General features: G+C 36.8%; 2 pseudogenes; both read left to right on the top strand.

Moving 5' to 3' along the window:
• The window catches only part of LOC116861439, a 170,671-nt pseudogene extending 163,266 nt beyond the window's left edge, over nucleotides 1-7,405 (top strand).
• A 3,002-nt stretch (nucleotides 7,406-10,407) lies between these two features.
• LOC116861440 lies at nucleotides 10,408-14,101 on the top strand (annotated as a pseudogene).
• The last annotated feature ends 2,567 nt before the right edge of the window (nucleotides 14,102-16,668 follow it).

Genomic DNA, 16,668 nt, shown 5'->3' with positions numbered 1-16,668 from the left:
GCAAACTGGTGCAACCACTCTGGAAAACAGCATGGAGGTTCCTCAAAATGTTGAAAATAGAACTACCCTATGACCCAGCAATTGCACTACTAGGTATTTATTCTAAAGATACAAACGTAGTGATCCGAAGGGGCATGTGCACTCGAATGTTTATAGCCGCAATGTCTACAATAGCCAAACTATGGAAAGAACCTAGATGTCCATCAACAGACGAATGGATGAAGAAGAGGTGGTATATATACACAATGGAATACTATGCAGCCATCAAAAGAAATGAAATCTTGCCATTTGCGACGACGTGGATGGAACTAGAGGGTATCATGCTTAGCGAAATAAGTCAATCGGAGAAAGACAACTATCATATGATCTCCCTGATATGAGGGAGAGGAGATGCAACATGGGGGTTTAAAGGGGTAGGAGAAGAGTAAATGAAACAAGATGGGATTGGGAGGGAGACAAACCATAAGTGACTCAATCTCACAAAACAAACTGAGGGTTGATGGGGGGAGGGGGTTTGGGAGAGGGGGGTGGGGTTATGAACATTGGGGAGGGTATGTGCTATGGTGAGTGCTGTGAAATGTGTAAACCTGGCGATTCACATACCTGTACCCCTGGGGATAAAAATATATTATATGTTTAAAAAAAATAAAATTAATAAAAAAAAAGAAAAAAAATTACATTTATTTAAATATACATGTATCATACCATGTTTAACCCAAACTTTCAAGATGTAATTTTTTTCCTATAATTTTAGTTATAATTATTATTTCTAATTAATATTAATATTGTTAATATTAATATATTATTACTTTATCATATATACACTTATTGCCAGAGATGGTATCTATAAATACTTGATTGCAATCATCACCTTCTCTAAAGGATGAAATTAAAGAATGTCTATAGCATCCCAAGCATCTTTTATAGATATGACCTACCAAGACTAATATAAAGATGGAAAATATAAGTGCTTAAACATTACATTACATTAACCTAAATGAGGCCTTGTGTAATAATAATTCTTAACTTATAAACTGTACTGCTTTTAAAAGTTCCAACTAAATAATATATTCTTAGCATTGACATTAGCAATTTATAAGAGATTCAGAGAAACTAGACAGACTTTTATTTTAAGACGGATTTAAAAGTATGTTAGAAGTGTGTACTGAATGAACCTCCTACATGCAGAATTTTTTTAATAACATCTCAAAACAGAAATGATGCTTTTTATCCTTTGAAGCACAAAAATTTAACTCACAGCTTCTCTAGACACTAATAGGTTAGCATAGCCAATATGATCTTTTGATCAAAATGAAGGAAGGGCTGTATTTTGGACTCAGCCCCTGACTGTGGAGTGAATTAGACAAAATTCTGATGGTATTTGAGCTTTCTTTTCTCTAACCGTATATACAATTAGCAAGGCATGCTGAGAACCTTGGGTGAAAGGAAAAAATAGGTGTCATTATTCTTATTTCCTGTGTCAGTGCACTTACTAGGATAGTTAAATGGAAGAATATTGATTTGGGAATCAGTAAATCTGTGTCTTAGCTCTGGCTTTATACCTGAACTTGTCCTGACAATCTCTCTGAGCATTAATTTCTTAATATACACATGGATTTATTAGTCCCTGATCTCTCTTATAATTATCACTTTTAGGATAAAATTCAGATTAAATTTTGTTTAATTATGTAAATTTTCTCCCTTACATATAATCTGTATTAAACACACACACAAATAAAGATGTACATATATACATATCTCTATGTATGTATGCATATATATTCATATACATATATGTGTACATATATAATCTATGTGTTTTATGAAGACATTAATCTCATCTGATCTATGAAAATTCATTGGATGTCTTATATAAGTCTGATTCTATGTTAGGCTTTACCTACACAGAGAATAAAGACTCTGACTTTAGGGGTGCCTGGGTGGCTCAATGGGTTAAAGCTTCTGTCTTCAGTTCAGGTGGTGATCCCAGGGTCCTGGGATCTAGCCCTGCAGTGGGCTCTCTGCTCAGCAGGGAGCCTGCTTCCCTTCCTCTCTTTCTGCCTACCCCTCTGCCTACCTGTAATCTCTTTCTGTCAAAAAATAAATACAATCTTAAAAAAAAAAAAAGACTCTGACTTTAGGAGGTACTATTCTGGTTAAGTTAGAACATTTAAAACAAATAATAAAGACCAAAATGTTTCAAGATCTATGACAGAATTATGTATAGACTAACGAAAGGCACAAGAGAAAAAAATAAATTTATCATTTGATAGATCTGTGCTGGATATCATCCAAGACCTTGTAAACCGTAGTTATGAAAAGGACCTTATAACAAGACCATCTTATCTGTACAGCAAACACACAAAATAGAGACTCCAGTTGACTATAACTCACATCTAATGACTGTCCACTCTCTCTTATTTCTTCACTGAATCTAGAACCTACTTTCATCTTAATTACCTGTACCACATATTTGTTTATATATTTATTTTTCCCAATTGCCATGTCAGTTGCTAAGACACAGAAAAAGGTCCTTAGTCATCCTCAACACCAAGCAGAGTGTATGAGTAAATGCATAAATGAATATATATTATTTATGACTGTAGAAATACAAAGATTCAACAGGAACAATTAAGATAAGAATCTTCATTATGTAATTTTTAACATAGTATTGATCAACTAAGAGAAATCTTTTGTGCCTTAAATGTTTTCCAAAACTATTAGAAAAGTTAAGTCTCTGTGTGTGAGCATGCATTTGTGTGCCCGTGTGTGTGTGTGTACATGTGCATGCATGCATAAATGACCAGATTAATTTGTAATATGATAAACTGGAAAGAATATGGGCTTTGAAATAGAATAGGGATGGAGTCCAAGTGATATACTACTTTGAATGAGAGCTCTCAGAACTTACTCTGTCTTGGGATTTAATGAAACCAAAATCAGAAATCAGAAGCTTTTGTTGTTGTCTCACTTATAAGGCTTAGCCATGATGGTCTAAGACTGCTGAAACATTGCCCATTGCAATAGATATAATTTACCTTTCATTAAGTTTTATAAATGAAGGCCTTTAGCACTATTTTTCTCCAATTGCTGGTCTTTGGACTTTTTCACTGCCAAAGCAAAGGTAGCAGTAAATCTGATTGCAGTATTCGCATATCCTTAATTGGAGTTCTTTGTAAATTTAACACTTCACATTACAAAATGTGCATGACTTCCTATTAGAAAGTATGGTCATGCAATTAAAAAAATAAAGGGGGATCTAATTCTCAAAATGCTATCTGTGGTATGTTCATATATACATGTGCCAAGGGAAGCCCTACCTGAGAGAATTTAAAAAGTTCCAAGTGCAGAAATTGCAAAGAATTGATTCAATTCCATCCAGATACCTAAAATTTTCCCTGGCAACATTATCTAGATTGGTCACATCCTTCTGTGGAATTCTTCCAACTCTTCATGTCCGTATTCTTTTACGAATGAGCCTTAAAAACATATAATCAATTGCTCTTCACAATCCCAGTGCAGCTCTTCCTGCCCACGGGTCCTGTCTCTGTGCTTTAATGAAAACATATAATGAAGGAGCCTTGGGTATGCAGCTATGCAGCCTGCCTCTATAAACAGATTATAAATTCTTTGAGGGAAAGTGCCACAAAACACTCCATATAAAGGATCATTCTTGCATCCAAATATTTGTTGATAATGACGTTGAGTCATGTTGAAAAAAAATCTCACAAGTTTTCTTCTCAAAATTAGTTTCCTCTAAACTAAATTTGCCTTAGTATCCCCAAAGAACTGAGCTATATATTTGGAACACAGAGAGCTAGAATGTATATTCCTTTCTCTGAAGAAATCATAATTTAATTAGGAAGATGGAAAACTTCATAAAAAAGTATACTCAAAGTAACATATAATTGTGCAATGATGGCTTAAAAAGTAAATTAAACCTAAAACAGAAAATGTGTATTAAAAAGATGCATGTGGAATTTACAAATGTGAAATTTTTCTTTTTATAACATAGAAATTTGAGGATATTTTAGTTTCACTGAATCCTTAGCTAAGAAAGTGTCTTTTGATATCAAAGTGGAAAATTTCACTCATTCAGTTTAGAACAGAACATTAAAAGATAAATGATCTTAGAGACAGGAATTCACCAACTATCAGATCTGATAAATTACTCTACCTACAGATATAATAATTAATCTTATTTTTGTGAATCTCATAGGTATAGAATTATGAATACTTTATTTAAAATATATAAGTTATTTAAATGTAATATTAATATCTGAAATCTAGTTAATTGTGACTCTCTGCCACTCTAAAAGTTAACATGCTAGTAAAAAATGTACAGGACTATGAAATTTAAATTATGAAGCTCTAATCTCCTGAGTTACTAAGAAGTTTAGCAATTATGTCCTAGAATCATATTTTAAATTCTATTATATTATCAGGATTATAAACTGAATGGCTGCCAATAACATAACAATGCCCAGTTAAAAAGATTCCTGAAGATGTATGGAAGATTCATGGGTGGAACTAACTTTAGCTAAACTGTGAGGTCCAAAAAGTCTGTTGTTCTTTAGCCTATTCTTATATGTTCCTTTGTCCCAGAAAATTCTCACCTCCAGTATAATTTGTATTATTTCCCTGTCAGAGGCAGATATGACTGAGAAAGGAGCAGATAATTAGTTTGACTAAAACCATGGACACCAAACTGAGTAGTTTGGATTTATCCTAGAGCCCAGTGGATTTTTTAAACTATAGTGTCTCGATATGCTATTATATCAGTAATTGATGACACAAATTATTCCTTTTAATAAAAAAGGCTTATTCTTCTACTTTCTCTCTTAGTCCCTTGCATTTCAATGTTTTTTTGAGTGAGTGGGAAGAAAAACAGCAGAGCAAATAACTAATGAGACTGAAGCTAACTGTTCGCAAGCTAGTTCCATATGAATATGTATGTTAAGACATTTAAAAAAAAATTCTGAGAAGCACTCCTTTAGGTAATGGAAGACCAAAAATTTACTTTGAATAAAGGAGAATTGTTAACAGATTTTCATTAGAAAATAATCTGTCAGGGGACGGGGGTGGCTCAGTCAGTTAAGCAAGCAATCAATTCTTGGTTTTCACACAGGTCGTGATCTCAGCCCCGGGTTGGGCTCCACAGTCAGCAGGGAGTCTGCTTGAAATTCTCCCTCTCCCTCAGCCTCTGCCCCTCCCCCCACTTGTGCTCTCAGACTCCCTCTAACTCTAAAAATAAACAAAACCTTTTTAAAAAATCTGCCAATACAGTGGAGGGTCCATGAGAGGAGAGCAACATTAAAATAAGGGAAGTAATGGAAAAAGAAGGTATTGTCAAAATCCAGTTGAAAGATGAAGGTCTGAGCCCGACAGTGTGAGTAAAAACTGACAGATTCAAAACTGATTCATTTGTCAGTCATTTTTCTAAGTTCTAGGTCAATCCTGAAAATAACTTCAAAAAACAAAATAATACAAGTTTCATGAGTAACTATTTGTACAGATGTTATTTACTAACCAAGGATTGCACAGAACCACTTTTTTAAAACTGTTCTTTGCAGCTCCTGCCTTATTTGTCTCTTTGCTACTATTTCAATAACATCCCCTTCTGTCCTAGGCTTTGATCTCTAAAGCATAAAAATAGAAACTCAGTTTTATACTTAAGCAAGGCAGCTAATTAATAGAATTAAAGTACTATTGCCCAAACTGATTCCAATAAGTGAAATCTAGTCAAGTCACAAAAATGTTGATGTTTCATAGATCATGGCAGAGTAACTTCAGTTGACTAAAAGTTCACAACCAGAACAACATGGCAGAACTGGTAAATATTTAGGTTTCCATGAATAGATGTCTGCTTATTAATGTCTGCAATTGAAGACTCAAACAAATAGAACCCTGAAAGTCTTTTACAAGGGGGTCATCTTGCCAACCTTCCACCAAATGGTTGCATATCTTCTATCTGAACCATTAGATAATGGCTGACAGGTCTCCATTGAAGAACTTAAATTTGTCTAACATGTAATTCTAACAAATTGAGTTTTAAAATAGTTATTATGTATATGTGATAGTTACTATGAATTATCTTTTACTTCTTGGTTTGTCACTGAATAATTGGTCTTCTAAGTATAATTATAAATAGTGAACTTTTTTGCCAATAATATTTTAAGATAAAGTTGAAGGCTTTGGTGAGGTTTTTATTCAACTGTTGCTCTTTCTGCTTTTAAAATCATATTTTAACTTTAAAGAATAATAAGTTTGTGTCCTATAGTGATTAATTTGACTACATAGCAACATAACAGACATGTCTCATTTTTAGTCAGTTTTGAATCATGGGGCAAACTGAAAACAAAACTGTATCTTTTCATCCCACTATTTTTTCTTTACTATTGGGAGTAGTTTTCACTTGATATTGGATGAAACTTTTGTTAGTTTTAGATAATCACAGGTTGTATAGTCTGTTTATGTCACAAACATAATGGTCTTGTGTCAGAAATCACACTGTTCAGTCCCCAGTAACCAGAACCCCCACCTTGACTTATCTTACTTTCTCTCTTCACCCACAGCCTGGTTTTTGGGGAGTGGGGAATATATAGGAAACCAGTCTTTCTGTCTCACTCACCTCATCCTGTGCTCACCTGTTCCTGTAAATACCAGTCCTAAATTAACAGGAGTGGAAGCCAAATGGGGGGAAGGGAAGTTCTTACTTGGAGAGGTAGCATCACAAAATGGCATTGCAGGAACTTGGCCTGGGAGACATTTAAAACTTCTGTGGACTTGTTGGAGGCTAGCATCCTCTGTCTGCAATACCTGTGGGTACCCATGCAATAACTTTTCTTCAGATCCCTGCCTCTCCCTCACCTCAAATTCCTCAGGTATCTACTTTATACAGAGACTACCAGTTAAGAGTCCTGTGGTCTATCCTGGAAATAGAGCTCAACAGAATTCAAAACAGCTTTAGGATGGCTCCATCCTTGTCATCTCCATCTGGTCTAAAGAAAAATTTGGGGGCACCTGGGTGGCTCAGTGGGTTAAAGCCTCGGCCTTCAGCTCAGGTCATGATCCCAGGTCCTAGGATCAAACCCTGCATCCGGCTCTCCACTCAGCAGGGAGCCTGCTTCCCCATCTCTCTCTCTCTCTCTCTCTCTCTCTCTCTCTGCCTGCCTCTCTGCCTACTTGTGATCTCTGACAGTCAAATAAATAAATTAAATCTTTAAAAAAAAATAAAGAAAAATCTTGTGATTTTTTTTGCCCTTCCACAGGTGAGAACGCAGTTAATTCACAAATGAACCCTCTTCTTTCTCTCAACACCACCATCTCAGAGAACCATGAACTTGCCCTGAAGAATGTCAGAGCATTTGTCAGATGGCAGACCAAAGGGTCCCCCAAATTATAAGGGCATATCCAAGCTCTCCAAAACTTCCAATGAAGCTCCCCTTTCTAGGTTTCAGGCAGAGGAAGGGGAAATCCCATTCCTCATCCTTGGAATGGGTCATGGAACTAAGAATCCAGAACCAGCTCTTGAAGGAAATCTCTGCACAAATATTCTCTTCCTACTCTGCACTTTTTTTCCCCCAATCCTTTCATTGTAGGTTTAAGAGCCTTCTAACCAGTTATTTTTCTTGGATAATTTGCATTTCGATCTGGCATCTTATTTTAGAATTGTATATCTGTGGAATAACAGTATTTCCAATTTTCAAGCGCTGTTATGTTAATATTGGTCATTTTGATAATAACATACCAGTTAAATTTCTGTTAAGTAACAAATGAAAATAAAGATCATCCTTTATTATACAAATTGTTCTTCTCCAAATTCTACACGTATAATAAGTCCTTTTGTAAAGAAATGAGTACACATTTGAAGCATGCATTCTGTAGTTTTATTCAGATTTAAGAAAGATGTATCTTTTACTCTCTGCTTCCTCTTCCTCCATCCAAACCAGTAATCGATATGCAGATGCTAGATTTACAGACTCTCTTAGGATGACAAATCAATAAAGAACCCCATTGAAAAACGCTTGCCTGGAGGAGGAGAATATAAACTTTTTTCTTAATCTCTATAAGGCTTTGCTCCCAGGACCAAGCACTTCTCGTTCGGTGTTAATAGTACTGAATTTTCTTACTGCTTTTTCATGTCAAAGGCACTCTTCAAATATGTACTTAATTAAGCCTCTCTCTTAATAGAGGTGGCCCTGGTCTCATCCCCCAGCCTCCCTTTTCTATCTCCTGTGTGGAGAGTTCTCTTTGAAGTCATGCAGAAGAGATGTGCAGGGATGAAGGGATGAGAACAGAGCCAAGGGCGCTTGTAATGAACTTTTGATGGAAAAGAAGTTTAGATTAATGCAGCTATTCTAGCTACCCTCTATTTAGAATTCTTGTAAGTGGAAATACTAAATTACAGTAAGATAATGAGTCAGATTTTATATTAGCTCTGAACGTCTTGCCCTCTAAATGCATTTGTGGACATCCTATGGATTCCTGAGGATTTAGAACTCTGCAGATTTCCAGTTTTAGAGGACTTACTTCTTTTGTATTATGCCTGGCTCTTTATGTTTATCTCTTATGTTTGTCTTGAAGTTCACAGCTGGAACTTGACTTATTAAAAGTTATCTGTTTGAATACTTCTTGGATTGATTCCTAAAGTAAGTCCATGGTGATTTGTGACTTTGCGTATTATCCATAACTGCACTTTTGGAAATAGGTGTTGATCATCTGAGCAAGTGTTTCCTAACTGCTTGCAATACACAGGCAATTTCAATAGTAGAATTAAATCTAATGTTACTATACAATAGCTGCCAAATAATTCATTTCAATTTCTTATCTGTGCTTATCTCAGTCACTTCCCAGAAAATTATTTTCTTAGATTGCTTATTTAAAGGTTTACAAAAAGATGCAGGAATTATATACAACATAAATAACTTAATGGTCATAAGTTTCATAATTATAGTAACTTTTTCCTCATTGTATTCTTGTTCAGGCATGCTGAATCTTCTTTGGAACATTAAATTTCATAGCTTGGCTCATGTTGTATTATGGCAAATATTGTTTTGATTTTTTCATGCATTCCAGGCAGGATATAGACGTAAAGTGAGATCCATATTGCATTCTTGATTTCCAATTTACCTGAACTTATTAAAAGAACTGTTGGGAGTCATTTAAAAAAAAAAAATCCTTATATTGTTTTCCAGGTCACAGATACTCTACTCAGCAGTAAATTTGTCCTTCCTAGTTTCTGCAAGATACTGATTGCATTTCTTATGATATTTTAATAAGTTTATGCTTAGAAGTGTTAAAGTTCAGATTTTTGGAGATTTTTACAGAAAAATAGTTTGTGTATTTCCAGTATTTTTCAACAATTTCTAATATGCATTGATCAAGAGAGACCTCAGATTTTCTTCCATTTGCTAAATTATTTTCTGTTATTTAATTATATCTATTAGATATTTCATCTAAATTCAGAGTTCTTCAATTTTTTATGCAACCATTCCAGCCCATTTTTTTTGTACATGCAATTACAACAGTTAATGAGATTTTATTACATTTTATTTATTTATTGGTCACCTGGGTGACTCAGGCAGTTAAGTGACCAACTCTTATCTTCTGCTCAGGTCAGGATCCCACAGGGCTGGGATCCAGCCCCGCCTCAGGCTCCTTGCTTGGTAGGGAATCTGTTTTTCCCTCTCTCTGTCTACCCGTCCCCCTGCTTTGTCATTCTCTCTCTACTAAATAAATAAATCTTTCTAAATTTTTTATTTATTTTTGTTTTACGTAGTTAAAGGTAGTTACATCTTAACTGTACCAGTCAAACTTCACAAAATAATACTTCATAACAACTGAATTTTGCATGAAAAATAATGTAAAGAAAATAAACTATTATGCTGAACAAGATCCCTTGTTTAAATTTATTTTAGATGATAACCCTTTGCCAGCAGTTATAAAATCTGCATACCTGATTCACACAACATCCAATACTAAACAAAATGAAGACAAAGTTCTGTGTATTTTAATTTGGGCTCTCAGTAAAACTATTGATACTTTTGATATGCACTTTGATACCACTCAAATGCTATTTATTATTATATAATAATTAGTTAAATACCATACGCATATCACCAAAACTGAATGTGAATCCCCCACCAAAGACTTAGCACCTATCATCCTTGCCTACACTTTTCTCCTAGTTCTCCAATGACTGCCTCTACTACCGTCTAGATCTCAGCTTCATAGGACCTTAGCAGAGAAGAATTTTGGGGAATCCTATGTAAAGAATCCTCATCTTGGGTCACTCCCTATTATAGCACCCGTTTTTATCTCCTCCACAGTATTTATCAATATCTGAATGTTTTTATTTGTTTACTCATGTATTTTTCTGTCTCTGTCGATTGAAATACAAGCTCCATGAGGACAACAACTTTGTCTCTTTGGTTCATCATTGAATCTCTGGTTAATAGAATAGTGCCTGACTCACAGTAAGCTCTCAATAAATATCTATTCACTCTTTCATTTAATACACACTTGTTGAATAATACATCCATCATTAAATGAACTTCATACCAGTCCATTTAAAGTCAGGGAAGAGATAGTCCATACAGTTGCCCAAAGCAAAGTGGAATTGATGGATAATGTTAAGATTTTGAAGCCTGGAGGTCATTTAGAGCCTCTAGGGTACTTGCAGCAAAGATCATGAAAAGGACCAAGTCTCTTTTTGGCTTTTCTCTTTTAGTATCAGTGTTAGAGAGCAGCACTATGTAGAGCTGGAATTCCCAGTGTCCTATTAAATGGAATTCGCTTGTACACAGCACCTAAATATTTTCACTATATTTTCACTTCCTAAATATTTTCAACTTGGCCTGAAATTCTATCCAACAGTTACTACTTGTCTTTATATGATTACTACCAAAATGAATATATTTCCTCTAATACAATTCACCTTTCAGTAGATTAAAATTAAATGTTCTGAAGTTCATTTTCTTTTTTTTTTTTTTTTAAAGATTTTTCATTTATCTATTTGACAGAGAGAGAGAGATCACAAGTAGGCAGAGAGGCAGGCAGAGAGAGAGGGGGAAGCAGGGTCCCCACCGAGCAGAGAGCCTGATGTGGGGCTCGATCCCAGGACCCTGAGACCATGACCTAAGCCGAAAGCAGAGGCCCAGTGCTCTGAGCCATCAGGTGCACGCTGAGTTTCATTTTCAAAGGAAAGTGGCAGCATCTAAAATAATGAGTTAATGGTTTGGTTTCATTTGGGACCAAGGAGAGCTAAAACTATGGCTGGCCCACCTGTATTAGGGAGACACCTAAGCTGGTCTAATAAGATACTCATAAAACAGGGGTTTAAAAATACAGATGTAACTTTTTCTTATTAGAATCCCAAAAGTGACCCTGCTGCTCATGGAAAAGGGCAAGTATAAAAAATTCACATACCCAGTACTTTAAGACCCATAGCTAGAAGTGTCGCTTTCACTTCTAGTAACATTCCATTAATGAAAATGTAGCTAAAGGACCACATCTAGCTAGCTGTAAGGGAGTCTGAGAAATATGGTTTCTAGCTGGGCAACCACATACCCAGCAGCAAAGCTATAATGGAAAAATGGGAGAAATACTTTCTGACAGCTAGCTATTTCTACCATCAGCTAACAGGAGCATAACAATGGTGGTCCATGAGGAAAGTATTGGATGATTACTAGGTGTATGTTCAAATAAGAAACAAACACACAAACAAACAAAAAATCAAAAGCTTTCAGTAACACAATGCATTGTTGATGCCTATGTTATATTTGGCTTATACAAATATTGAAATGGCAACTTATGCAGTGGATTACTACTTAACACCTTTTTAATACTACCTCAGAGAATCAAATTGAGAAACCCTGCCACACTGTCATGTACAAAAGCATTTTTTGTTTGTTCTGTATAAAGGAGGTGCAAGGCAAGTCATGCTAGAGCAAAAAGTCAACTCCCATATGTGAAGTGTGTTCCTTAATAAATACCATGTCATGAACTGTCATACCTTAAGTCTACTTCTAAATATAACTTTCTGTTACTCTACGAATTCAGTGGCACTTGATCTTTTCAAAAAGGTAGCTGCATCCATCTTCTGATTTTTTTTTCTGTGACCTTCTCTTAGCTCTCACAGAAGTGGAATATACATATAACTTTAAACAAATTAAAATATTTGGTCATTTAAATTTTTATTCAATTATTTTTGCCTTTGTAATATTATTTGTGTAATATTATTTAAAACCACAGGGAAGTACTAAATTACAGCTTCTGCATTTCTACAAATATTTTCTGGCCTACTATCTACAAACCCTGTTTTGGGTACAGAGGATAATTTTTTTTTTTTTTAATGGATGATGGGGATCCTGCCTCTAGTGAAATAATCTTCAGTCTTTTTAGAGAAAGTAAGGAAGGTTTACTTGTACCAACACGCCAACTAAATAAAAGGGACATTCTCTAGTTAGTAATACCAAATAGATTTTAAAGTTCCTGAAATTAGATTTCTTGTTATTGACCATTTCTATTTTTTATTAGACAAGTATAAATTTTAAAACATATCTATACTGTGTCAGTTTCCCTAGTATAAGTAGTAAGTTGATTTAATAAGTAGTACCTTTTAACCTGCACGTAGTGTGCGGGCTATTATCAGGATGCCAACTAGAATACACCTATGTGGCAGACGGATGAGGCATAAAGCTCAAAATCAAAGTATACTAAAAGCTTATGCTTTTATTGTGAAAACTTACAATTCTTCGTATTAGAAAATATAGTCAGTCATAGCAGGGAAGTTCATTCTGAAGTTTAAAAAGTCACTCTTAGCACTCCTCGCGCCAGCTCCTGGGCTCTTGTGTGGTTCTTCCGCCAGCGCCACTCTGGCTGTCGCCCGGAGGAAGATCTTGCCCCTCCAGGCCAGCCAGTGCAGAAACCAGATCCGCGCCAAATTCGGAAGGTCATCAGCGACAAGCATGGCATCGACCCTGCCAGCATTTACCACAGTGAGAGGGATCCGAAGCTGGAGCAGATCAACGAGTACTACAAGGAGGCCACCGGGGGCAAGTGCGTGCCCTGCACTGTGCTTGTGGACCTGGAGCTGGGCACTATGGTCTCCGTGTGCTTGGGACCCTTTGGGCAAATCTTCAGGCCAGACAACATGGCTTCTGGTCAGAGTTAGGCGGAACAGTGGGCCAAGGAGCACTACACAGCGGGTGAAGAGCTTAGCTGATCGACTCTGGGCTGGAAGTTGCGAGGAAAGAACGTTGAAGTTGTGAGGAAAGAACGTTGAAATTGTGAGGAAAGAACGTTAAATCTGTGACTGCCTGCAGGGCTTCCTGCTGACCCACTCCCCAGGCAGGGTTACTGAGCCTGGGATGGGTACCCTTTTCATCAGCAAGATTGGGGAGGGGTGCCCAGACGGGATCATGAACACATTCAGTGTGGCGCCCTGGACCAACCTGTGGGACAGGGTGGTGGAGCCCTATGATGCCATGATCTCAGCCCACCGGCTCATAGATAACCCAGACTGAAAGCTATTGGATTGATAACAAGGCCCCCTATGACATCTGCTTTGGAACTTTGAAACTGACCACACCCACCCATGGGGACGTCAACCACCTGGTGTCAGCCACCATGAGTGGGGTCACCAGCTGCCTGCCTTTTCCTGGGCAGCTCAATGCTGACCCACACAAGCTGGCTATCAATAGGGTCCTCTTGCCCTGACTGCAATTCTGCATGCCCGGCTTCACCCCACTGACCAGCCAGAGCAGCCAACAGTACGTGGCGCTGACAGTGGCCAAGCTCACGCAGCACATGTTCGATGCCAAGAACATTACAGCCGCTACCTGACCGCGCCTGCAGTATTCAGGGGCCGCATGTCCACGAAGAAGGTGGATGAGCAGATGCTGAACGTCCAAGACAAGAACAGCAGCTACTTCATTGAGTGGATCCCTAAAAACATAAGACAGCCATCTATGACCCACCACCTCGAGGGCTAAAAATGTCTGCCACCTTCAGGAGCAACAGCACAGCCATCCAGGAGCTATTCCAGTGTATCTCAGAGTGGTTCACAGACATGTTCAAGCGCATGGAGGCTGTGTGAACTCTATTCACTCACCACCGGTTCTCTGATGATCATGTCTCTGAATGCACTTGCTCTTTTTCCTGTCTTGAGGCCACATTCCGAACAGACTTGGCCATTAAAGCATTTACATAGTGAGAAAATAAGTCAATCTTCTTATCTTCTTAACTTGAAAATAATTCTAATGGCAATTAAACTCTTACCAAAAGAAATAAAAAAGAAACAGATTAGAGGAGTTCTCTTTAAAGACCATCAACATTGGGCCCCTGGGTGGCTCAGTGGGTTAAAGCCTCTGCCTTCGGCTCAGGTTATGATCCCAGGGTCCTGGGATCGAGCCCTGTGTCGGGCTCTCTGCTCAGCGGGGAGCTTGTTTCCCCCTCTCTCTCTCTGCCTGCCTCTCTGCCTACTTGTGATTTCTGTCTGTCAAATAAATAAAATCTTAAAAAGAAAAAAAAAAGACCATCAACGTTAAGATCTCTGGACTTTAGACAGAAGTCAATTTTTTAAACATCTATAAAATATTTTGTTGAAAATTGTATTTTTGAATATCTAGAGAGATATTCCCATAGACATTCATTCCATGTTTTCCTACCTTAAAAACTTCCATATTCTCAAGACATAGTGTTATCTATTTTCCTCCTCAATGTATATATTCCTTGTAGGCTAATTTTAAGTTCAGTCCAAAACCATCACACACAAAAGCACTATGACATCACAGGTTAATCCAGAAACACTTCATTAACATGCCTGTTAGTGACAAAATGTTCTCTGAAGAAAGACAAGATTGCATGAGCCTGCCTCATTTTGTTCCAAAATATTTGCTGATGGTAAAAAGAAAAAAAAAAATGTGACTGTCAAGTTAATAACATATTGAAAATACTGCAGTTAGAATGACCAACTCTGTTGTCCCTGAGTAAAGTGGGAACCTAGGAGAAGAGCCTAATGAGAGATTTTTGTTATTAACAGAGTGGGAGTGAAGGCTTTAAAGTTCTACTTAGCTTACTCTATGAGAAGTGCCTATCTAAATACAGAACCACATGGAAACAGATGCCTTGAAATGTTCCAGCCTATTTGACTATATAAATGTATATGGATGCTCTTCTGTCACCAAGACCATCAGCGTAAATAAGTGGTAGTTTACAGACTATATAATCCATTTCCACTTGGAAAGAAGTTCTCCTGGTTATTTTTAGACAGTCTCTTACATAAGGTACTAAAATGTACCCTATAAAATAACACACATATCAAAATGCTCTTTTATTTCCATGGAGAAAATTAAATCCTCTGGAGTTTGTGACTAAGAATCTCATGTTTCATAGAGTATGTTTTCCCACTTCTGAGTATTTTTTCTCATCCCTACATCCCCACCCTCCCTCAACAGTTAAGACTGAAAACCTGAAGAACTTTTTTATTCTGGACTTCATCTTAGAAGACCATTTCTTTGCACCAAGCTGATAATTAAAAGTTTTGGGATTTTTTTCTGTTTGGCATACTGGGTGATTAGTCCATTGAAATGTGTTTCCGCAGCCTTCTTCTATAGTTCTCTATTGCTATGCATCTTTTCTTTTTTATGTTTGTCTGAATTGAACTATATTTACCATCTGCTGTTTCAGGCTCTCAGATGATCTGAAACCTTTGAATTTTGTTAAACCATTCCTCATTATTGCTTTTTTAGTAGTATCTATAAAGTCTATCTGTTTCCCTCCTAAGGATTTCCTTATCTCTATCATTTACATATGCTAGTCACTAAGATACTAGGACACCAAACAACCAGTTTGAAATGCAAAGTCCTCAGCTAAACTGATCTTCTATTTTGAGGTAAACTCTCTCTATCACTTTGCCTCTATTCCAAGCTTTGTATTTATTCCCAGGTCACTGATATGAAGTCCTTCAATGACATTTTGATTGTTTTAGTATATTAGATCCTTTGAATTTGTTTTAGCTATTGTCTTATAATCACTTTTCTCCTACAGTATAAAAGTTTTACTCTTCATGTCTTTTCTTATATTGAGGATAGGTTTCCATAACTCATTTTTTTCTTTTTTTAAGATTTTATTTATTTATTTGACAGAGGGAGAGATCAAAAGTAGGCAGAGAGGCAGGCACTGAGAGGGAGAAGCAGACTCCCTGCTGAGCAGAGAGCCCGATGTAGGGCTCGATCGATCGTAATACCCTGACTGAGATCATGACCTGAGCCGAAGGCAGAGGCTTTAACCCACTGAGCCCCTCAGGCACCCCCCGTAACTCAGTTTTTAAATAAATTCAACATTTGGTAGAAATAAGGTTTTGTTCTGTTTTGTTATTGTGGTTTTGTTTGTTTTGCTTTTTTTTTAGTAATGGGCATGATACTGCCCTGAAAAAAAGGGGTAGAAGAAAGCTGTCCTGATCTAAGCTTTGGGGACAAGTCAACATCTTTTTTTTTTTTTCCCCTCACTTTTATCTCAACATATACAAGGATTTAGAACCTTTCCATAGCACCTTGGTGTCCATAGGAAGTCAGGGGTGTAAGTCACAAAAGGTGCCAAGTGGGTGGAAAGGGTAATGTACTTTTGTGATAACACACACAATGATATCCTAGGTAATAGAAT

The sequence above is a fragment of the Lontra canadensis genome, unplaced genomic scaffold (assembly GCF_010015895.1).
Source record: "Lontra canadensis isolate GAN:19392208 unplaced genomic scaffold, GSC_riverotter_1.0 scaffold198, whole genome shotgun sequence".
Taxonomy (NCBI): domain Eukaryota; kingdom Metazoa; phylum Chordata; class Mammalia; order Carnivora; family Mustelidae; genus Lontra; species Lontra canadensis.
Note: the sequence above shows the minus strand (reverse complement) of the source record. Positions and strands in the feature narration are given on the sequence as shown.